The sequence below is a fragment of the Psammomys obesus genome, unplaced genomic scaffold, assembly GCF_907164565.1.
Source record: "Psammomys obesus unplaced genomic scaffold, mPsaObe1.curated_primary_1811, whole genome shotgun sequence".
Classification (NCBI taxonomy): domain Eukaryota; kingdom Metazoa; phylum Chordata; class Mammalia; order Rodentia; family Muridae; genus Psammomys; species Psammomys obesus.
The window spans coordinates 362,110-386,888 of record NW_026596402.1 but is presented as its reverse complement, the minus strand read 5'-3'; positions in this window follow the sequence as shown (position 1 = coordinate 386,888).

Genomic DNA, 24,779 nt, shown 5'->3' with positions numbered 1-24,779 from the left:
CAGGGTCTTTTCTGAGACTGACATGCAACCAAGGACCATGTATGAATGTAACCTAGAACCTCTGCTCAGATGTAGCCTGTGGTAACTCAGTAACCAATTGGTTTCCCATAGTGAGAAGAACAAGGACTATTTCTAACAGGAACTCAATGGCTGGCTCTTTGGCCTCCCCAGCCCCCAAGGGAGGAGCAGTCCTGTTAGGCCACAGAGGAGAGCTTTGCAGCCAGTCCTGAGGATACCTGATAAAACAGGATCAGATGAATGGGGAGGAGGTCCCCCCTATCAGGGGACTTGGCAAGGGGCATGGTGGAGAGGAGGGAGAGAGGGAGGGACTGGGAGGGAATGAGGGATCGGGACACGGCTGGGGTACATAGTTAATAAAATGTAACTGATAAGAAAAAAATAAAATACGAAAAAAAAAGAAAAAGAAAAGAAAAAAAATTCTGTTTAGCTCTGTACACCATTTTTAATTTGATTGCTTCATTTGTTGTTATGCAATTTCTTGGGTTCTTTGCATATTCTCTATATTAACCCTCTGTCAGATATAGGATTGGTTAAGATCCTTTCCTACTTTGTAGGCTGTCATTTTGTTCTGATGACAATATCTTTTGCTTTAAGGAACCTTTTCAGTTTCATGAGTTCCTATTTTTTGATTGTTGCTCTTAGAACCTGTCCTGTTGGTGTTTTGTTCAGGAAGTTGTCTCCTGTGCCAATGAGTTCCAGGTTTTTTCCCCACTTTTTATTCTAACAGGTTTAGTGTGTCTGATTTTATGTTGAGGTCTTTGATCAATGTGGGCTTTAGTTTTGTGCAGGGTGATGAATATAGATCAATTTGTATGTTTCTACATGTAGACATCCAGTTAGACCAGAACTATTTGTTGAAAATGCTGTCTTTTTTCCATTGTATTGTTTTGGCCACTTTGTCAAAAGTTAAGATTCCATAAGTGTGTGGATTTATTTTTGGGTTTTTGATTTGATTCCATTGATCCAGCCATCTGTTTCTATGTCAGTTACATGTCATTTTCTTTACTTTTCCTCTGTTCTAAAGCTTGAGGTCTGGGATGGAGATACCTCCAGAAGATTTTTTTTTTATTGTACAGGATTATTTAAGCTATTCTGGGTTTTTGTTTTTCCATATGAAATCGAGAATTTTTCTTTCAATATGTGTAAAAAATTGTTTTGATGGGATAGCCATTTTCACTATGTTAATATGATGGATCCATTAACATTGGATATCTTTCCATCCCTGTTATCATCTTCAATTTCTTTCTTTATAAACTTGAAGTTTTTGTTTTGTTTTGTTTTTTATATAGGTCTTTTACTTGCTTGGTTAGAGTTACACCAAAGTACTTTATGTAGAGCAAATCTCATTTTGGGAAAAGATAAGGGCAAACAGTCAGCTTAGTTCTGGAGGTATGAATGGTTGCAGTGAACTTTTAGGACCTATAAGATACTGTAGTTCTGCAGTGCCAGAAACAGTGGGACAGAAACAAAATATTAAAAGCAGCTGGCAATGCGGGGAACCACGGTGTTTTGTTTTGTTTTGTTTTATTTCCTTTATTCTGTATTTGTTTTTGTTTCATAAACAAGATGGCTGCCAATCATGTAGTTCCTTGATTACTGTAAGTTAAGGTGGTAGTGACACCATGTGCTTGCCCTTATTGGAGATGGCATTGAAGCCGTGGCTCCATTATCTTTATTCCAAAATCAACATGGTGGATAGTTGAGCGCAGCTAATGCTGCATAGCAGAAGAGGGACCAAAACTAGATTACTCTTGAGGTTGAGACTTATAACTAGAAGACATTGGGTGGGTAAACAGGAAGGACAGAGAGAAGGTTTAGAGCAGAGGAGAGAGAATGCTTGAATGTAAGATTCCTCCTACCATTTACCAGATCGCTGACAGTAATTAAAGATCCCATAAAATATTGGGATTTAATATGCTGTTAATCAGCCAATTTGAAACATTATCTAAGGAATATGTAGGCCAAGTTTTATTCCAGATGTGTATGAATTTAGAGTCCTTTAAATCACGATGCATGCATAGGGTTTTAAAATTCTCCAAAAGACAACTCAGTGAGAATGCTGGAAGAATGGAAGAATGGTCAGTCCCCACTGGTTGTGTAGGAGTCAGTAAACTGCCAAAGGAGTCCCAACAGCAAGGTTTTGCTAAGTAGACTAGTATGAGACTATATGGTACAACAGCTCATCAGCATTGGCTAGAGATCCAGGGCACTGCTGCCCATAGTAGACACTTTTAAGCTTTCATTAGGATATTTGTAAATGAGTAAGACAGGGCTTTCGAAACCATGCTGATATAGGGCAGAAACTCTCATTCTAGGGAAAGGGAAGCCCTAAATGGAGGTCAGCCAAAAAGGTCAACCATGGTCAGTGAAGGCTGTGGTTGGGGTTTCCTCTGGTTCCTCCATCTTGAAAGGTACCAGGGAGATGCTGAATGCTCAACAGTCAATCTTCTGTGAAAAAGAGGAACATTTATCCTGAAAAATGAGGGGAACTCACCAATCCAGAAGGTGTAGAGTGTAGGAGGTAGTGATCTGTTTGCCAGAAAGTGGATTGCAGGTGGACTTTAAGTGAAATAGGTTTCCAGTAGCTCTGGTGGCAGCGCTGGCCAAAGAAAGCTCCTATTTGGCCAAAGCACCATTTGCACAGCAGAATTATATTATAAGTCATAAATCATGTGAAGCGACTGGTTCCTTGTGGGAACTTTTATTAAGGGAAGTGGGAGGGGGTCACAGAGACCATCTCTGGGCAGAGTAGGAGATAGAGAAGGAATAAAGGAAAGGGAGAGAAATACATGCTGGGGAGAGGGGCACCCAGACAGAGAGAGGGGAAGAGCAGGAGAGAGGGAAAGAGTTCATGAGCAAAAAGGCAAGAAAGCGACAAAGTGATGAGTTGATCCTTTTATGGAGCAACTGAACCATGGCTGTCATCTGTGGCTACATGAGGGGTGATACATGATGACAACATAGGTTGCTAGGCAACCAAGAAGCAGGCTACCATAGTTACAGCCATGATGTCTTGTTTTTTGTTGCCTGTATTCTTATGCTGGCCTCTAGCCATCTGGTTGTCTGTAGCCTTGATTGATTATTCCTGGAGACTGTATTGCTAACTGGACCTACCTTTCTCTGGTGTCTCCAATAGTCAACGCTAGATTCATTGTCTCTGCTGGCTCACTATTTATTACTCAGGTATGTCAGGTAGCTGGGGCACAGGTGGAAAGATCTCTGAGTCTAGAGCTGCTCCAGTGTCCAACAGGCTTCCTTAAGATGGTAGAGGATGGGATTTGGGTTCCAGGTCTGGCTCATCTCTTGCTCTCTGAGCCTAGTACAGCTCCAGTGCCCCATAGACCTGCTCATGGTGTAGGACAATTGAACTTCAGTCAGGTGCCTAACTCAGCTCCACTGGGTTCTTTGTCTGTTCTGGGCTCACTGTTTCTGACTTAGGTGAGCCAGGCTGCTGGGGTGATGGTATATAGATCTCTTTGCCTAGAGCTGCCCTAGTGTCCCACAGGCTTCCCTTAGATGGTGGGGAATAGGACCTGGGTCTCAAGCCTAGCTCAGTTCTACTGTGTTCACTGTGCTGTGCTGGCTGATTCTGATATGGGTACTCTAGGCGCAGGTGTGATGCATGCAGAATGGAGCCTCACCTCCCCCTGAATACCAGATAATAGTCCCTCCACTGGGTGGTGAGAGTGAGCATCACTAGCCGCTGTTACCAGGAAGGTGTTGATAAGATGTTGAATGTGGTCTCCTGGATTTGGAACCTGGAGCTTCTACTACCAAAATGTATCCACAGGGCTGTGATAGTGGATGCCCAGGTTTAAAGCCTCACCCCTAGTACAGGAATTTATTCAATCCACAGGCAGTGAGAGTGAGCACCCAAGGTCTGAGATGTCTGAAGAAGATATCCACAGGAAGTGGGCTTGGATGGATGGTGGCTTAAGGCTGTGGGGTCATTACTGCAGGATGCAGCTGCCTGTCCGAGGTATATATCCACAGATGGCAGGTTTGGGTGAGTGGCCTAGGATTGCATAGTCAGAGCAGAGCAAGCTGTTCCTCATCCAAGGAAGGTATCTACAGATAGTTGAATTGGGCAGGTAGCCTAGAGCTGTGGCAATGCAGGGCAGGAGCCTGGGAATTTATCCTGGTGTTAGCCAGTTGGCCTGAAGATTGACCTTTGAGTATCCCTGTGGATTCTCCTCTCACCTAACAAATACAGATATTGGGGTTTTGATGTCCGCAGGAGAGCCTGCCAATCACCCAGCTCTCACTGCTGAGCTGCTGTACAGATACCCTGTGTGGTAGGTGTCATCACCTTAGATTTCTGAATCAACATGGCCATTTCTACCTCCTGATCCATGACCATGGAGAATCTTTCCATCTTTTGATACCTTCAATTTCTTTTCTCAAAGATTTGAAGTTCTTGTCATACGTGTTTTTCACTTGCTTGGTTAGAGTTATAGACAAGATATTTTTCTGATTGTGGTTATTGTTTCTTATTCCATTCATCATTTATATATAGGAGAGCTACTAATTTAAGTGAGGTAACCTAAACTCAGAGAGATAAAATTTGTATGTACACACTTGTAATTGAACAATACCCAGAAAGTACAGAATAAACATATTACAATCAACAGACCCAAAGAAACTAAGTAACAAGGATGGCCAACTCTGCATAGTACTCTTAAATCTTACTGAGAAGAAGAAATAAAATAGACATGAAGGGGTGGCTGGATGAAGGCAACTGAGTTGGGGAGAGGGGAGCAGGAGGAATCTAATAGGGGGAGGACAGAAGGAGATAGTACTTGGAAAGAGAACTGGAGATGGTGTTGGGCAGAATCTTTGGGATAAGCTAGAAACCGAGGACAATGGAAACTCCTAGGTCATTTATGAGGGTGACTTTAGCTAAGACTCCTAGCAATGGGAGATACAGAGCCTGAAATAGCCATCTCCTGCAACCAGAATAGACTTCCAGTGGAGGGATTGGGACACCAACCCAACCACAAAACTTTAATGCCACAAGTTTTCCTGCCAACAAGATATACATACGTAAAAATGTAGAAAAAATTAAGAGAATGGCCAACTAACTACTGGTCCTGCTTGAGATCCATGTCATGAGAGAAAGCCCATTCCTGACACTATTAATGATATTCTGCTATATTTCCAGACAAGAGCCTAGCAAAGGGTCCTTTGAGCTGCTTCACCCATCAACTGATGGATACAGATTCAGGGACTTAGAGCCAAACAGGCATTGCTTGGAGAATTCCATGAAAGAGGGTAAAAAAGATTGAAGGAACCAGAGAAGTCAAGGGCATCACAAGAAAACACACAGAACCAAGTAACATGGGCACATATGAACTCACAGAGACTGAAACCACCAAACAGAGAGAATATATGGGTCAGATGTAGGCCCTTCATACGAGTATAACCATTTTGCAGCTCAGTCTTCATGTGGGACTCTTAATAGCAGAAGCAGGGGCTGTCTCTGACTTTGTTGCCTGCCTTTGAATCTCTGTCCCCTAACTGGGCTGCCTTTCCTAAACACAATAGTAGAAGATGCACTTAGTCTTACTACAACTCATTTTTTCCAGAGCCTCTTCTTAAGAGGGAAGTGAGGTGAGAGGGAGGAACTGGAAGCAAAGGAGAGAGGAGAAGCTGTTATAGGGTTGTAAAAAAATAATTAATTAATATAAAAGCAGAGAAATGAATTCATGCCTAAATGGACACTTGTTGTTTAACAAAATAGATGCTGTAAATCATTAAAGAAGTATTAATGTATTTACTTAACAGTCATACAACATCCAGTTAATCAAAAAAGCTATACATTATTTACTACTTTCCAACATAAAAAGTCAGTTCCAGTTTTACTAAGAATTATGCAAGATATATCTAAAATGCAGCCCCTAAAGAGGAAGAGGACATCTGCTATAAGATAGTGTTGATTATGTCTGACAGGGAGTTGCATCCATGAAATCTTAATAATGTGGTTGTGTAAATAGTTCCTGCATAATGACAACATCTTTTGTCATCTCACCGTGAATGGGCTAAATTTTATAAGACCTCATTCCTAGATGAAGAACAACAGGCTACCAGGAGAGAGAGAGAGAGAGAGAGAGAGAGAGAGAGAGAGAGAGAGAGTCAGTTTATTTTAGGGACAAGGCCCATGAATATTTGACCAATTCCATGTGGTCAGTTGTAAATATATGTACATGTGAACAAAAACAACAACAAAAACAGAATTATAGAAGTATAGTATAACTTTTAAATGTTTATCATAAAATGCTAATGAACATAGATTTATTGAAAGGTATAAAAGTTTTTAAAAATATTTGGAAGGGGGGGATTGGGATGGGAGGAGGGAGGGAACCACAGGGGGAATACAAAGTGAATAAAGTGTAATTAATAAAGAAAAATAAAAATAAAATATTTATTAAAACACAAAAATAGGATTTCATTTAGTTTGTATATAAACACATATTTACTTACATATATATAAACAATGACATTATACAACCTAAGAAGTTTAATATTTAATATTTTTCATGTTATATAAATATATATAGTAGCATAGGCTATAATGAAGTACATATGAAAATGATATTTTTTGATTTTCACTTTTTAATTATTTTATTTGTTACAATTCATTCACTTTGTGGCCCTCTCCATCAACTCCTCCCAATCATACCCTCGCTCATTCTTCTCCCTCTATGCCCCTCCCCTAGTCCACTGATAAGGGAGGTACTCCTCTCCTTCCTTCTGATCCTAGTCTATCAGGTCTCATCAGGACTGGCTGCATTTTCTTCCTCTGTGGCCTGGCAAGGCTGTACCCCCAAGGGGAAGTGATTTGAGAGCTTGCCACTGAGATCATGTCTGAGACAGCCCCTGCTTTCCTTACTAGGGAACCTACTTGAAGACTTATAAACAACTATCTTAATAATTTTCCTATTGGTATGGTAAAACAACCTGAATTAGATGAAAGAACTAATTCTGGTTCACAGTTTCCAGTTAAAGTCTTATCAGGGACATCAGAACATCCACATTTGAATTATGTTACATCGTACTCAGGAAGAAATAAACAGTAATGGTGTTCAGATCACTTACTATATTCTATATAAAGTCCAACTTTACAGCGCTGGAGATGTTGCTATTCACACTGTGGCGGTCTTCCTACCACCACTAACCCAATCAATAAAATCCCCTAAAAGCAACCCAGGTCCCAAGTGTTTATAGATCTTATAAAATTGACAGTTGTAATTAATTCTGATAACTTCCAGCCATTTTAAACTTTATGTCTAAATAGATGTCTTTTTTGGGGGAATTTTACTATTTTTATATTATTGTTTATTATTATTAGTTTCATTTTATTAACTCTGTATCCCAGCTGTATCCCGCTCTCTTATTCCATTCCCTCCCAATCCCTCCCTCAGCTTCTCCCTGCCCCTTTCTAAGTCTATGGATTGGGGAGGACCTCCTCCCCTTTCGTCTGGCCCTGTTTTATCAGGTGTCTTCAGGACTGGCTGCAAAGTCCTCCTCTGTGGCTTAACAAGAATGCTCCTCCCTTAGGGGGAGTTCAAAGAGCCTGCCATACTCTTTACTGTTCCACAATTCAACATTTAATGCCAAAGAATAAACAGTTTCATTCCCAAATTCAAGAGTCAAAGCATAGCAAGGAATAAGGAGATGAAAGCAATGATGAAAATCCAGTATCTTATGATTAGTTGAAATTGGGTGAGTTTCAAAGATCTTAAATATTCCATCCCTCCAATTCTGCTGCTTGTAGCACACAACTTTCTCTAGAGTGGGTTCTACTTGACACATATATATTTCATGAGTGAGTGTTTCATAGGTATGACATATGTAAGATCCTGGTTTTTCCAATTTAATTTGGAAGTCACATTCACAGTATCATGTGTTTACCTTTTATGAACAAACCCTGTCTGGGCTCAAAAACTCTCTGAAATTCAAATATGAAAATACCAACCTTTTATTCATGTTTGATGTAGTTTATGGTGCTTATTTCATCTATGTGGCGTCTGTTTTTAAATAACAAATGGTTTTTATTTACCAATTTAAAAAGTGTTTGTGTGTGTGTTTGTGTGTGAAGGCCTAGGCTTTGGAATTACCTGACTTGGAGTTAAAAGTGGTTGTGAGCCCCATGTAGGTGCTGGGAACCAAATCCTAGTTTTCTGAAAGAGCAGCAAGTGTTCCTAACTTTTAAGATAGCTCTCTATCTGATATCACTGCAACCTTTTAGTCTTTACTCAACATCTGTCAACTGAATGCTACTACAGTTTGTGCTTTGTAAATGAGAAAATTGAGACTCAAAAAAAGATAACTAAAGGCATCAAAATACTAATACTATACTTTGTTTTAGAACTCATGAAAGCTGACTTATGTATTAGTTACAACTACAAATAACTTAATGAGTGAAAAAAGTACAATTTGTTGAAAGTTTTTGTAAAACATTGATCTATAATATAAACATTTCCTTAAACAAAACTTAAATGGTGAATATATTATTTTCATTAGGTCATTCACTGTAATATTTGTTTTAGTTTTATGAAAATGTACTTAATTCTTAAATATCTTGTATGAGAATATAGCATTGACATTTTTACAGACTTAGGAGATGAACTAAGAACTGAGATTAATGAAAAATATTATCCTGAAGAATTTATCTGAAGAATTTTCTTTAAGCTTTCTCTAGAAATAACCATTACATTCTAATGTTTAACTTCACAGTTTACTTATATTGTCTGTTGAGTTTTTATATAAATGCATTCTTGTAAATTCCCCTTCCTTCCTTTCTTTCTTCCTTCCTTCCTTCCTTTCTTCCTTCCTTTCTTTTTTTCTTAAATTTTATTCACGTTGTATCCTGTCTGTTGCCTTCTTCCTGGTAGCCTCTCAGTCCCACACCCACTCTGTCTTCTATCCTTATGCCCCTTCCCTTGTCCCCTGATAGGGGAGGACCTCCTCCATATCTATCTGACCCTAGCCTATCTAATCTCATCAGGACTGACTGCATCATCTTCCTCTGTGGCCTGACAAGTCTGCATGCCCCCCAGAGGAAGTGATCTAAGAGCTGGCCACTGAGTTCATATCAGAGATAGCCCGTGTTCCCCTTACAGGGAACTCACTTGGAAACTTAGCAGCCTATTGACTTCCTTTGAACAGGGGGTCTAGGTCCTTTCCATGTATGGTTCTTGGTTGAAGTAAGGGACTCTTCAAGACACCCTGGGCCACCCTGGGCTCTGTTGGCTGCCTTGTGGAGCTCCTGTCTCCTCTATGTCTTTCTATCTCCCCTTCTAAATTACCAAAGAGCGTATAGTTCCTCCTCTTCCTTTTGGGTGGTATTTAACTACAAGCATAAATAATAATCATGCATATACTGAGGAAGCTGTTACTTTCTCAATTTAGACTTAATGGTTATAGGTTTAATGTATTATCCTATGTATATTTTTGCAAAATACAAGGATCATTTTTAGTCTTGGCTACAATTGTTTTTTTAATGACATTTGCTTAAATAGTCTTGCTCTTTTATGATTATTTAGTTACAGAATTTTGTGCTATTTCCTGTAGCACAACCCCTTTATTTCAATAGAGATCTTAGAGACCAGCCATATAACACTTGCTTTTCTTGTGTATACTTCTATTTTTCCCACTTATCTTTTCCTCCTTCTTCCTTTGTCCTTCTCTCTCCCACTCATTTTCACGTTTATGTACTTTACCTAGTTCCACAAAGAAAAAGCACTTTTCTCTTTCTATGCAGCAAACATGCACCTCCATAAATACCTTATCCTTATAGCCTTATCTAATTACCTGCTGATTTAATCCTGCTAAAAGGTTGATCATATTTCATCATCTTTTGATCTTCTCCTAAATTTGAATGTGTCTGATGTGAAAGAAGAATGGAGAACATATGATACCTTCTCTAAAGTTTCCTCTTCATTTTCCATCTTCTGCTTCTCCAGCAAAAGGGCTTCTATTTAATTTCTGCTGAACCTACCTTGCCTTTAAGATACCAGTACATCCTCAAGTCTCATTTGGGGGGATAATGGTTTCAGAAGAAAAGTAACACAACATGAATACAAGTAAATTTTTCATGAAATTATTTTTCCATAGGTACTCAACATATAGTATAAACATATAGTACAAACTTCCAATTTGGAAGTTTGACTATGTATAAACATATAGTACAACTGAAATTTGTGAATAGAATTGTAGTGACCTGAAACTTGCAATTTCACAATTCATGTAAATTCATTTAGGCTTATTTTTTGCATTACTTAATTCTCATTCATAAGAACATGTAGAATAGACACCAGAAGGGGTTGAAAAGAGGAAGCTTACCATAGATGTCTTCTGAACAACTCTACCTAGACAGGGATTGAAGCAGATATTGAAACTCATAGCCAAACTTTAGACAGAAAGCAGAGATTCTTATTGAAGGTGTAATGCCAGGTTCATGGGACCATCAGAGACTACCAGGAGATGACTTAATGCAATAACAAGAGAGCTTTATTACAAGAGCGATCAAATTCAGGACCTAAGTTTCACTGACTCAGCAGTAGAGAAGTGGGACCCTGAGCTCTGAGTGAGCAGGGTTTTTAAAGGGAAAGTCTGTGATCAGGGAGTTTTCATGACAGCATGCAGAGGGGCACATGTTTCCATGACAGCAAACGGGGTGGGGCATATGCCTTGATGTTACAGGATTAGGTAAAAGTTAGAGGGGCGAGGTGACCTTCTCTGAGTTAAAATTACCTAAGGCATACAATCATAGTTGCTATTCTTCTGAACTATATCTGAAGATATAGTTGGGGAGAATTTTCCCAGCTGATTCCCAACCGATTCTCATTGATTATTGCCAGGGAAATTGTCTCTAGTTTCTATGAAACATTTATTCTGTGATATTTCCTGGAAGCTGTTGCTGGGAAAGTTAACTTTGTTTTCTGTCAAATTCACATTCTGTGATATTTCCACGTACCTGAATTCAGCTCCAGTCAAGATGGCTCTTTATTTCAAAATGGAGTTATACCCAAGCTAACTTAAACTCTTCATTCCTCCCTTTTCTTATTAATAAAGAGGCCAATCTTGGGCTCTTACAGTCCATAGTCAGCCTCAAACTGGTGGTACTGGGTTCTCATTATTATCAACTGTATAGTCCCTAGTTTTTGCCTAATATATCCTAAAAACTTATTAAGTAAGCATGATCTAAAAATGACCAAAAGCAAAAGATTCTGCCTTTGAGCTGTTATAATTCAGCCTTTGTACATCCATTATTGCAATACTAGTTTCTGCTCCAGCTAAGCAGGTCCCCCAAATAATAGTTAATGTCAGGAAGCCCCCTTTGACCTAGCATTTCAGCCTGTTATGTGGGATTTGGGGCCAAGGGTCTCATCTTCTGAAACTGTTTCAGTGCTAATATAGGACTGTTGGCATCAGGGGCTAGAAAGGCTGAAATGCCAGTTGAAGGCTGGGTAATGGGGCAGTCCTCAGAAGTGTCTACTTAGGTGTTCCATCCAAGGAAGCGGTGAACAATCATATCAGCTTCCAGCAAGTTCATATCTCAGTTGCAGTCTCAATCACATAAAAATCTGCTGATACAAATTCAAGCTAGAAACAGAAGTTAAAATTTTCTAATAAATGGGGAAAATTAAAATTAAAAATTAAATCAATGAAATAAGTCATCTAGTGTCTGTTCAAGCTATCTCAGATTCAGGTCTCATGACTTTTTGGTTTCATGAAACTCATATAAAATTTTGGTTTTCAAAAGGAAATATATATAAGACTAAAAAATTAATATATATAAACAACATTTGTGAATAACAGGTAAAACTGCATCCAACAGAATGAGCAACAATTTAGGTGTGTCCATGGTCTGATACTCTAACATTTTATCTGTGAGTGCAGCTGTTGGTAATCAGCCATCATGCCATTTCTTGTACATTCAGCATTTACTTATAGTTTCCATCTCCATGTCACATTGGAAAGTTAGGCAGAAATACATTAATGGCTTTAGTATTAAACTCTGAATGCTTGGACTTTCCCTATCAAAGCAACGAGAAGAAATAGATTTAAGATATTTCTAAATCCTATATCAAAGTCTACCCCAGAAATGGCAGATACTAAATATATCATAGTAAAAGCTCTGGCTTTTGGGTCAAATATATACATTGATTAGATGTGTTTAGTATGATGAAATGCACCTCTAAATCTATCTCCAGAAGACAACCAAAACACAATTAAAATCTCAAGCCTGTGACTAGATAATAAGAAATCAGTATTTCATCAATTTATCAGAACTCTATTGGCCAATGTCAAAACTCTGAACTTCTAAAATCTTATAACAACATAAGCACAACAATAACAGAGAGAGGAGAGAAATTTGAACTACCTCCCATTTTTAACATGCCTCAAATCATTTTTCTGTATCATTACAATTCACATTCATATATCTTAAAACACCTACATATACCCTCCAACCTTGCATTTATCAACCTTGAAACATTTACCCAGACCAAAAAACACTCCTTAGATTCTCAAAACCTAAACTCCTATATCCTCAGACCCTACATAAACTCCATTATCTTTCTATCTTCCTAGTCACCATAGAACACAGATAGTTAACATGAAGCCTGTAGGCAAGGCAAACATGCCTGCCTTTTTCAAGTAGAAGACCTAGTAACTGCTAATTTTAACTAACTAATAAAATAACCAATATGCTAACAATGGATCTAATTATCTGCTCTTTAGCTGCAAGGCTACCATTAGCTTAGCTTAGCCATCAATGTGATCAGAGACCTGAGAATGATAAATATGTACCAATCAAAATGATAGTGATAGCTAGTCAGTCCATCACTGTAGGCAGCTGTCCCTGTCTCCTGTGTTTTCATGGCATCATGAGCACTGTGGTTCAGCGACCAGGCACAGATGAGAGACTGTTTCTGTGGAGAAAGAAATGACAGAATGGCCTTACCTCTCTCTTAGCAATGTGAAACATTGACTCTACAGGTGTCTACAGATTTGTCCACAGTTTAGGCTGGGCCTTAGCAGTAGGCCAGTTGGAACAGTCTTGCCCAGTGGTTAGCATACCATAGTCCAGAGTCGTATTATGCCCAAATCTTCTTGGAGATCTTGGCTTTGGGGACTCTCTGTCATAATAAACTTATACATGTTAAAATGCCATATTCATCAGATCTCTGACAAGCTTGAGGGCCAGCATATCTGGATTATTATTTTTATCTCTCTTTTATTTTTTTTAAATTGCATCCTATAAAATAGAAAGTCATAATCTCTAATTCTGGCATATTCCTTAAATAAATGTTGTAAACCCATATTTATCTCAGGTAGATCTACATAGGCCAACTTTATAATTACCCATCCTAGGCTTAACTTTAAAAATATAAATAAAAGACCAGACAAAATCCATTCTTATAACTAATTGCAATCATTAGTATCTTTCTGAACTAAATCAAAGCAAAACTTTTAATCAGGTACAATATGTAGAAGGGCCAGAAAAATCTTGCTCATCCTATGATATTGCATTAAGACTGAACAGAAAAAAAATCATAAAGGTCAAAAGTTTCATTTAGCAATAAACAGAGAACTAAACACAACTGGCAACCTTAGCAGAGATGGACAGTTCTGGCCATTTCAAACCAATTGGCCAGAAAGAGACAGCATTAAATCATTTATATAGGAGCTGGCAACCAGGTATATATTTTTATAATAATTAACAATGACTTAAATATAACCCTATAAAAACCTGGGCTAAAAAAGCATAAAAAAAAACATTTTGCATTGAAGAAACACCAGCCTTTTAAATGAAGAGCAACATATTTTACAATTCTTTTTCAAATCATACTTGCAGGTGTAAAAAACAAAGCAAATAGTTTATGTCTTCTATAACATTTTATATGCCTTCAGGTTAGGCTTTTCCCAGCTCCAATTTATTTTTATCTTTATTTATCTTTGATTTTACCTGATATTTTTCTTGATTTTTTTTAAACCATATAAAAGTTTTTATCAGAAACATTTTTATTATTATATCAGTCTGCATAATACATTATAAAAACTGCAATTTTCTTAATTGGCTCAAATAGCATAGCTTGGTTTCATTCGGTAAAATTAACAAAATGAATATCAAAGTCAATTTTTCTCCCCAAAGAATTGAGAAACTGTTCTAAGTTCCCTGTTAGAATTCTCAAGGTCATTGTCTAAAATTCCTGATAAACTTTAAAATATTTCATAGCCTTAAAGATATTTTTTGTACTTGAGCAAATTTTGGGTATATACCTAGGAGTGGTATAGCTGGGTCTTGAGGTAGCACTACTCCTAGTTGTCTGAGAAAGCGCCAGATTGACTTCCAGAGTGGTTGAACCAGTTTACATTCCCACCAGCAATGGAGGAGGGTTCCCTTTTCTCCACAACCTCTCCAGCATGTGCTATCACTTGAGTTTTTCATCTTGGCCATTCTGATGGGTGTAAGGTGAAATCTCAGGGTCGTTTTGATTTGCATTTCCCTAATGGCTAATGAGGTTGACCAAATATATCTGGGCACAGGGTCTTTTCTGAGACTGACACTCAACCAAGGACCATCTATGGATATAACCTAGAACTTCTGCTCGGATGTGGCCTGTGGTAGCTCAGTAACCAAGTAGTTTTCCAAAGTAAGGGGAACACGGAGTATTTCTAACAGGATATCAAGGGCAGGCTGTTTGACACCCCCCCCAGGAGAGGAGCAGTCTGTTAGGCCACAGAGGAGGACTTTGAAGCCAGCCCTGAAGATACCTGATAAAACAGGGTCAGATGAAAGGGGAGGAGGTCCTCCCCTATCAGGGGACTTGGAAAGGGGCAGGGAGGAGACCAGGGAGGGAGTGTGGGGTTGGGGAGGGAATGAGGGAGCGGGATACAGCTGGGACACAGAGTTAACAAAATGCAACTAAAAAGAAAAATAAAATAAAATTAAAAAAAGATATTTTTAAATCTGTTTTTGCAATATCAAAATAAGGTACCCTTTTAAGAAATGAAGTCACTAAGTATAAAAGTCAAAACCAAATTTTATCAATACAAACAATTTAGTACTTTTAAAATCAATACCAAGTGTATTATTTTGATGTTGGCTGTCAGCAAGAAAAGTTCTTGCATTCAAACATATGGAGGAACAGTTTTAATATTTTATATAAACAGATTTTCAAACCTTATTATTTTTATAAACCTGGTTTTTAAGACAGGACATAAACTATGTAAAGTCTTAATACATTTAATAATCAATAATCAGACTATATAACATAGTTAACTTAGATATCCAAAACAAATAAACAAAATTATAAAACTTAGTTTTATTCCCTTTAGCTATAATTTCAAGGGAGGAACATATTGCTACCTGTTGAATCCAATTTTTCTGACCATAGAGGATTGCAACTTTCTTACCTGAGAAGCTGCTGTTGCCCCTTTAAGAGCTGTCTGCTTGCACAGAAGCCTTAAACATCTCTCAAAGCCTGTTTTATACATTAGAACAGTAGCATCAGTCTTAAGGTTGGATACTATAGGGCTGGCATCCCATATATAATCTCAAAGAGAGTTAAGCCTTGCTGGTAACGGGAATTTCCAACCCTATAAAAGACAAAGAAGAGAAGCATCACCCAGTCATTGCCAGTCTCCAAGGTCAATTTAGCCAAGGTCTCTTTTAGTGTTTTATTTATTTTCTCCACCTACCCTGAACTTTGGGGCCTATATCTCCAATCTGTCCCAATAAACTTAGCTACATTTTGACTTACCTTTGATACAAATGCTGCCTATTCTTTCCTGTTTCTGTAAACCTTGGCCAAATTAGTGGGCCATCTTGTGGCTGCCTTGAGACCTGCGAACAGAGCCTGATGGTAGACTAGGCGACGTTCCCTACCTGTGCTCATGTTGTAATACTAATTGGGCCTCTTATAGCGAAAGTAATCACTAATATGGTCTTGATCTGTGGTTGGGTCTCCTGTAGTGTCTGGGACACTTTTGCACATCTCTGAAATAATATGTCCCTGCTCCTCTGTGGTAAACAAGACTTGTAAAAACTGCTGGCAATAGTTCCAGGTGGGCTGGTGGGTAAAAAGCAGAGAACTTGGCATTCTGAGTTCTCCATTTATAAACCTGTGATGTGGCAAAAGGCCAGCAATGATGAGATTGATTGCCATTAGCATCTGGAGGGACCAGTAAAGGAAGGATTGTAGAATCTGCCTCTGGTTCCCCAGAGGGAGAAGCTGCCCAGAGGTTCTGGGTCCTTGGAACTGGGCCAGATGGTGGTTCCAACCTGGATAAAGGAGCCGTTGCTGGTGAGGAGTGGTAGGAGGAGGAGGTGGAAAAATTATTTCCATGGGAGTCCCATCCTTCAAAACAGAGTAAGGGAAGTGTCCTCTGGTTTCCGAGAGCCTGTGGAAGGAGAATTGTTAGTGGGGGTCAGAAAGGGCTTAATCCACGGAGGTGAATTAGGTCTTTCTGAATTACAATATATGGCACTTGGTCTGGGTGCCCACATGTTTTCTGAATGACCCTATTTTCCACCGCAAGGATGTTGGGAAGGTGGAAGGTTCCTTCTGGCGGCCAGCCCACATTGAAGGTGGGCCGTTCTAAGTTGCAAAAAGTCATCATTTTCCTTTTCCTCACATCAACTGAAAGACTGTGAGATCCTGTCTCAACTTCCCTAAAATGAGTCAGAACGGAGTCAAGGGGTCTGTCCCATATTGTCAGTCAGTCTTTTCCTCAAAAAGAAACCAGAGAAATGAAACGGACAATTTCAACATACAATAAATCACACAGAGACGGAGCCAGCTGTCTCAGACAAAAGCGAAACTAAAGGCAATAAATCACAGCCTGTACCTTGGCTAATATCCCGGGACAAAAGTGAAATCACAGAAGCGAAAAGAGCCGTGAGACCACAAACAATTAATTACAGAAATGAAACAGTAACTCCTGGCACAACACCAAGCAAGAGACAACTAATCACATACCGAGACGAAGTAAAACCAAAAACCTGGCTTTCCCAGGACTTCTCTGCCACAGAAGTTCCAGAAAGGCTAAAAGTGATCCCCATTCCAGCTTCCCTGCCACAGAAATTCTGGAGGGGTTAAAACTGACTCCATCTCTTCTGATGGCTAAGGATGTTGAGCATCTCTTTAAGTGTTTCTCTGCCATTCTATAAAAGGGGCAGGGCAGGGAGGAGATGAGGGAGGGAGGGTGGGATTAGGAAGGAATGAGGGAGCCGGATACACCTGCCATACAAAGTTAAGAAACTGTAACTAATATTTAAAAAATAAAAAATTCAAAAATATGAATGAGAACAAGCTTAGCAAAACAACAACAAAAATTGACTGCACTCCGTATCTTCCCTGCCACAGCAATTCCGGATGGGCAAACTGATTGCTGATGAGAGGACCCGATGTCTCTGACACCCCCTCAGGCAGATGGCCATCTGAATGTCTTCCCCAGTCTGTGCTCTGCGGCCTACTCCCCTGAAGGTTAACCAAAACCATATAACAAAACACTTAAGACATACAGACAACACAAACATTTAGCAGAGGGACTAAGCTCTCCGGGCCGGGAGTCCTAGAGGTCCTGAGGCATCCCGGCTGGACAAGCTCCCAAATATAATGCCAGGATCACGGGACCCTCAGAAACTACCAGGAGATGACTCAATGCAAGAGAGCTTTAGGGGACATAGTTCTTAATGACTCAGCAGTAGAGAAGGGGGACCCAGAGCTCTGAGTGAGCAGGGTTTTTAAATGGAAAGTCTGTGATCAGGGGTTTTCCATGACAGCAAGCAGGGGGCACATGTTTCAAAGACAGAAGAGTGGGGGCATATGCCTTGATGTTACAGGATTAGGTAAAAGTTAGAGGGGCCAGGTGACCTTCTCTGAATCACAGTTACCTAAGTCATACAATTACAATTGCTATTCTTCTGAATTATATCTGAAACATTGGGGAGAATTTCCCCAGCCTATTCCCAACTGATTCTCATTGATTATTGCCAGGGAGATTGTCTCTATTTTCTATGAAACATTTGTTCTGTGATATTTTCTTGAGGTTTTTGTCTAGGAGAGTTAACTTTGTTTTCTGCCAAGTGTATATTTTGTGATCTTTCCTGATACCTGAATTCAGCTCCATTCAAGATGGCTCTTTATTTCAAAATGGAGTTATACCCAGGCTAACTTAAACTGTTCACAGGGAAGGTAGATAGGAGGAACCAGAGGGGACAGGAGCTCCAAAAGGAGACAGACAAAGGCACCAAATCTAGATCCAGGGGAGCTTGCAATTACTGATGCACCAACTAAGGACCACATATGTAGAGGACCTAGTCCCCCTGCTCAAATGTAGTTCATAGGCAGCTCAGTCTTCATGTGGGTCTCCTAGTAAAGGGTTCAGGCACTGCCTCTGACATGGACTCTTAAATCTTCCCTTTGGTCAATTACCTCTGATAGGGCAACCTAGCCAGCCAACAGAAGAAGAGGGTGCAGGCAGTCATGATGAGACTTAATAGGCTGGGGTCAGATGGTAGAGGAGGAGGTCTCCCCATTTCTGAGGACTGGAGGAGTGGGAGGAGGCAGATGGAGTGGTGGGTGGACCAGGATGAGACAAGGGAGGAGACTACAATCAGTATGTAAAGTAAATAAACTATAAAAAAATAAATTAAAATTTTGTATTGATCTGCAGTTTGCAATCAGATGTTTCATGTAAAGTCACTTAGGCTATGATTTACATTCATTTAATATGGCTTATTCCTAGATAGAGAAAGAGTGAAAGAGAGAGAGAGAGAGAGGAGTTGGATGTAAGAGGAGGTGGAGAGGAACTTGAGGTGTAGAGGGAAGGTTAACTATAATGAGACAATAATGTTCTTTCAACTTTCTCTAAGTCCCCAGAAGTAAACTTCATGGTCAAGCCTAGCTCCGTGTCCTTCCCTCCCCACTGTCCACACCTTCTGTAGTTTCCACAGACTATCTACCCAGGCTTCTCTCCACATCACTGCAACCCAGCAATCAACTCAGGCTCAACCACAGGCCACATCTGCCACAGGAACTAGGCTTCTCCCAAACGGTCTTCAATCTCTTTGCTTCCACAGACCCAATCTTCTGGGTCACCATTATTGCTGAAATAGACCATCTCCTCTTGGTCTCAGGCTCTCCTTTCCCAGATTCCAACATCAACAAGTATTCTTCATGAACATACCAGCTAAATGTTGCCCTACTTTTTTATTTTTATTATTTGTTACATTTTATTAACTCTGTATCTCAGCTGTATCAAGATCCCTCATTCACTCCCAATCCTAGCCTCACTCCCTCATCTCCTCATTGCCTCTTTCCAAGTCCACTGATTGGGGAGTACCTCCTCCCCTTTCATAAACCTGACCCTGGTTTATCAGGCATCTTCAGGACTGGCTGCAAATCCTCCTCTGTGGCCTAGTCAGACTGCTCTGCCCTTTGGGGGTGGGGAGGTCAAAGAGCCTGCCATTGAGTACCTGTCAGAAATAGTCCCTGTTCCGCTTACTATGGGAAACCAATTGATTATTAAGCTACCATGGGCTACATCTGAGCAGAAGTTTTAGGTTATATCCATACATGGTATGTGGTGGAGTATCAGTCTCAGAAAAGACCTCTTTGCCCAGATATATTTGGTCCTTGTGGAGCTCCTATCCTTTCCACATCATATTAACCCCCCCCTTCTTTCATATGATTCCTGGCACTCTGTTGCAGGTTTGGTTATGAGTCTTATTTGATACACTGCTAGGTAGAGTCTTTCAGAGGCCCAATGTGGTAGGCTTCTGTCCTGTTACTTGTTTTCTTCTATGTCCAAAGCCCATTCCATTTGTCTTTCTAAGTGAGGATTGATCATTTTACCCTGGGGTTTCTTTCTTGTTTATCTTCTTTAGGTGTATAGATTTCATTATGCTTACCATATCTTACAGGTCTATATCAGTGAGTATATACCATGTGTGTCTTTCTCCTTTTTTTGATACCTCACTCAGGATGACCTTTTCTAGATCCCACCATTTGGCTGCAAATTTCATGATTTCCTCATTTTTCATTGCTGAGTAGTATTCCATTGTGTAAAAATACTACAATTTCTGCATCCATTCCTTTGTTGATGGACATCTGGGTTGTTTCCTTCCAGGTTCTGGCTAATACAAATAAAGCTGCTACAAACATGGTTGAGAAGATGACCTGTGTACTTGAACAACTTTTGCATATATGCCTAGGAGTGGTATAACTGGGTCTTGAAGAAGCACTATTCATAATTGTCTGAGAAAGCGCCAGATTGATTTCCAAAGTGGTTTTTCAAATTTACATTCCCACAAGCAATGGAGGAGGATTCCTCTTTCTCCACAACCTCTCCACCATGTGTTGTCATTTGAGTTTTTGATTTTAGCCATTTTGATGGGTGTCAGGGGAAATCTCAGAATTGTTTTGATTTGCATCTTCCTGATGGCTAAGGATGTTGAGCATCTCTTTAAGTATTTCTCTGCCATTCTATATTCCTCTACAGAAAATTCTCTCTTTAGCTCTATAACCCATTTTTAATTGGATTACTTGATTTATTGCTTTATAACTTCTTTAGTTCTTTACATATTCTGGATATCAGCCCTCTGTCAGATATAGGGTTGGTGAAGATCCTTTCCCTGTCTGTAGGCATTCGTTTTGTTCTGACTACAGTGTCTTTTGCTTTACAGAGTTTTTCAGTTTCATGAGGTCCCATTTATTAATTGTTGCTCTTAGAGCCTGTGCTGTTGGTGTTCTGTTCAGGATGTTGTCTCCTGTGTGAATGAGATCTAGGCTCCTCCCTACTTTTTCTTCTAACTGATTTGTGTATTTGGTTTCATGTTGAAGTCTTTGATCCACTTGGTCTTTAGTTTTGTGCAGGGTGATAAATATGGGTCTATTTTCATTTTTCTGCATGTAGACATCCAGTTGGACCAGCACCATGTGTTGAAGATGCTGTCTTTTTTCCATTGAATGGTTTTGACTTCTTTGTCAAAAATCAAGTATTCATAGATGTATTGGTTTATTTCTGGGTCTTCTGTTCGGTTCCATTGATTCTCCTTTCTATTTCTGTGCCAAAACAGTGCAGCTTTTATTACTATTGCTCTGTAGCACAACTTGAGATCAGGGACGGATATACCTCCAGATGATCTGTTGTTGTACAGGATCATTTTTGAGATTCTGGGTTTTTTGTTTCTCCATATAAACCTGAGAATTTTTGTTTCAAGGTTTGTAAAGAATTATGTTGGTATTTTGATGGGAATTGCATTCAATCTATAGATTGCTTTTGTCAAGATGGCCATTTTCACAATGTTAATCCTACCAATCCATGAGCACAGGATATCTTTCCATCTTCTGATTTCTTCTTTAATTTTTTCTTCAGAAACTTAAAGTTGTTTTTTTTTTTTTTTTTCTTTTTCAAAGAGGTCTTTCACTTGCTTGGTTAAAGTCATCCCAAGGTACTTTATGTTATTATTGTTTATTGTGAAAGGTGTTGTTTCCCTTATTTCTCTCTCAGTCCTTTTGTCTTTGGTATACAGAGGGCTTATGATTTTTTTGAGTTGATTTTGTATCTAGTCACTTTGCAGAAAGTGTTTATCAGCTGAAGGAATTCTCTGGTTGAATTTTGGGTGTTGCTCATCTGTACTATCATATCATCTGTGAATAGTGACACTTTGACCTCTTTCTTTTCAATTTGTATCCTCTTGATCTCCTTTAGTTGTCTTATTACTTTATCTAGGACTTTAAGGACTATGTTGAAGAGATATGGAGTGAATGGGCAGCCTTGCCTTGTCCCTGATTTCAGTGGGATTCTTTTAAGTTTCTCTCCATTGAGTTTGATGTTGTTGCCCTACCTTTTAAAAATTTTATTTACACTCCTTATATCTCTTTATCTTTATATCTCCTCAATCCTTTCCAACATCCCAACACCAGGTAAGAATACGGAATTCTTAGTGGGAGAAGGGGCCCAGTTCTTTTCCTTATCTACTTCTTGCTGGTTAGGTTTGTCAGGTTCCTTGAAGTCAGTCTGATCCTCATTTCAGGAGATCTCCAACTTCTTGTCTCTCTGAATCAACAGCAAACAGGAGCCCCAGGGAGAAGCAGCAGCAGCCTTCTTCTTTCTCAGAACTACTCTATACTTTCTGGGTTCTTGAATTTATTTTCTTTCCAAAGTACTCAGATTTAAATTATTTGCAGCTGGCAAAGAGTTCCTCTCAGAGCCCACATGAGGTAAATAGTTTACTGCTGGGCAATATGGGGATCTGTCCCATATCCCACACTTGGGATTAAAACAAAAACATGTTTATATCCACAACATCTGAACATATATTTAAAAGAGGCAACACATAGCTAACCTAACACACTCTCTGAATATCCAGAAACAAAACAGAGACAATAAAAAGACACAGACAAAGAAAATCAACGTGGAAACAGAAGCCAGCCCTCTGAATACAAGAAATATACTTCAACATCAAAGACTAAATTACCTGAGTTTAACGGGTATGCCAGTGTAAATGTATGCCAAACAATTGGACCTAAGAAACACAATGGTGTAGTCATTTTATATCTAATAAAATAGATATAAAACTAAATTTATGGAACAAAATGAAAGTGGTACTAATTGGAAAGTTCACAGCATTAATTGCCTACGTTAAGAATTTTGAAAATATTTCAAAGTAGGAACTTAACAACACACCTGAATTCTCTAGAACAAAAAGAAGTAATCTCAACCAGGAGGACTACACACAAAGAAATAATTAAACTGATAAATTAAATAATTAAAATGAGACAAAAAAAAACAATAAAAAGAATCAATGAAACAAAGAGTTGATTCTTTGAGCAAGTTAACAAAATAGACAAACTCTTATCAAAACTAACTAAAAGGCAGAGAAAATATCTAAATTAATAAAAGCAGAGATGAAAGTTGCACATAGCAATAGTCATTGAGAAAATCCAGAGATTCCTAAGGCTATATTATAAAAATATTTCCTCCACCAAACTGGAAAAAATAAAAGGAATGGATAATTTTTCAATAGTTAACACTTGGTGAAGCTAAAGCAAGATCAGATAAAAATATCTATAGACTTATAGACTTATAACCCATAGTGAAATAGATACAGCCATGTAAAGTCTCCCAACCAAAAAGCCCAGGGTCAGATGGCTTTAGGGCAGAATTCTACCAGAAACAAAAACTTTCACTTCACCCAGCAGTATCACTATTGGGAAAATACCCAAAGATCACTCCATCAAACAAGGACACTGGCTCATATTCATTCATTGCAGCTTCATTTATAATAGACAGAAACTGAAAATTACCAGAATGTTCAATTGAAGAAAGGATAAAGAAATGGTGGTATGTTTACCCAATGGAATATTACTCGGTGGTTAAAAAAATTACATCATAAAACTGTAGGTAAATTATTCCACCAGATGTATGTTTTCTTTTCATTAAGTGTATATGTGTTGTTAATATTATTATTAGTGTAATATATTAGGCAACTTCAGGAGGGTTTACTATTTGAACTTAGAAACTGCATTATGTAATACCTTAGAGAAATCAGATTAATACCAATAGGTTGAAATTTAAATTTTGTCTCATTAATGAAAATATATTTGAACTACATCTTCACGGAAATGGAGGGATTTACTGACATATTTTCAGAATGTCTTATAACAACAAAGACAAAAGAGGTTTTGAAGTGAAGGGAAAACATAATTAGGAGTGGACATTAAAGAAATTTCTTAGAGAAGTATGAAGGGTAACAACTAAAAGAACCATTCCTAAATGGAAAAGTGCCTAAATGTTAAATACATCTTATATAAATAAATAGAAATTGTGTATTTTAACTCTTTATACACTAAGTTATGTAAAAAACCACAGTCTGGTTGCATGACAGTGTTCAAGACATAGTGAACAATAAAGTGAAGATACAATTATATATAATCGATAAGCCTAGGAATTAAATATATATTATTTTCATATACATAAACAATGTTGAAATGACATTAAGAATTATTATATATATACTCACTTATATAGCCGAGTCAGGGGAATTGCCATGAGTTTGAGGGAATACTGAGCTACACAGTAAGTTCAGTCTTATTCTCGGTTACACAGAGAACCGCTACATTAAAGTACTTATGTAGTGCCATTACATTTCAATGGCACATATATCTAAATTATGATGATTTGAAGAAAATTAGCATTGCCCTCAAACAAGGAGGAAAATAAATTAGTGAAATAAGTCAATTTTTAAGGGACTACACACACACACACACACACACACACACACACACACACACAAATGTATATTTAAAGTCATTTTAATTCATGAAGCAATATTCACTGTAAACGTCAAATGTCATTGATAAAATTAATGGGAACTGTGTTCTAACCAAACAATGACATTATTTAAGTAATTTGATGTCACATTCATACATTATACATTTTTCCTCTATGCTACTGAACTGGTTTCATAGTAGACAAGAAACTAAAATCAGATATTAGATTGTAAATATATTATCAAATACCTGAAGCATCAAACATGATCATAGAAAGTGAAATGCTGAAATAAAGTAACAGAGATGTAATACAGTAACTACTGTCAAAGGTAGGAAAGACACTGGAACATGGCTGAAAAGTAGAACACACTTGGCTCATTATTGTAATTATCAAATCTTTATCAAGGCAGATTGAAAGGGCAAAATTGGAAAAATGTTGTATAAAAAACTTGAATTTCATCAAAC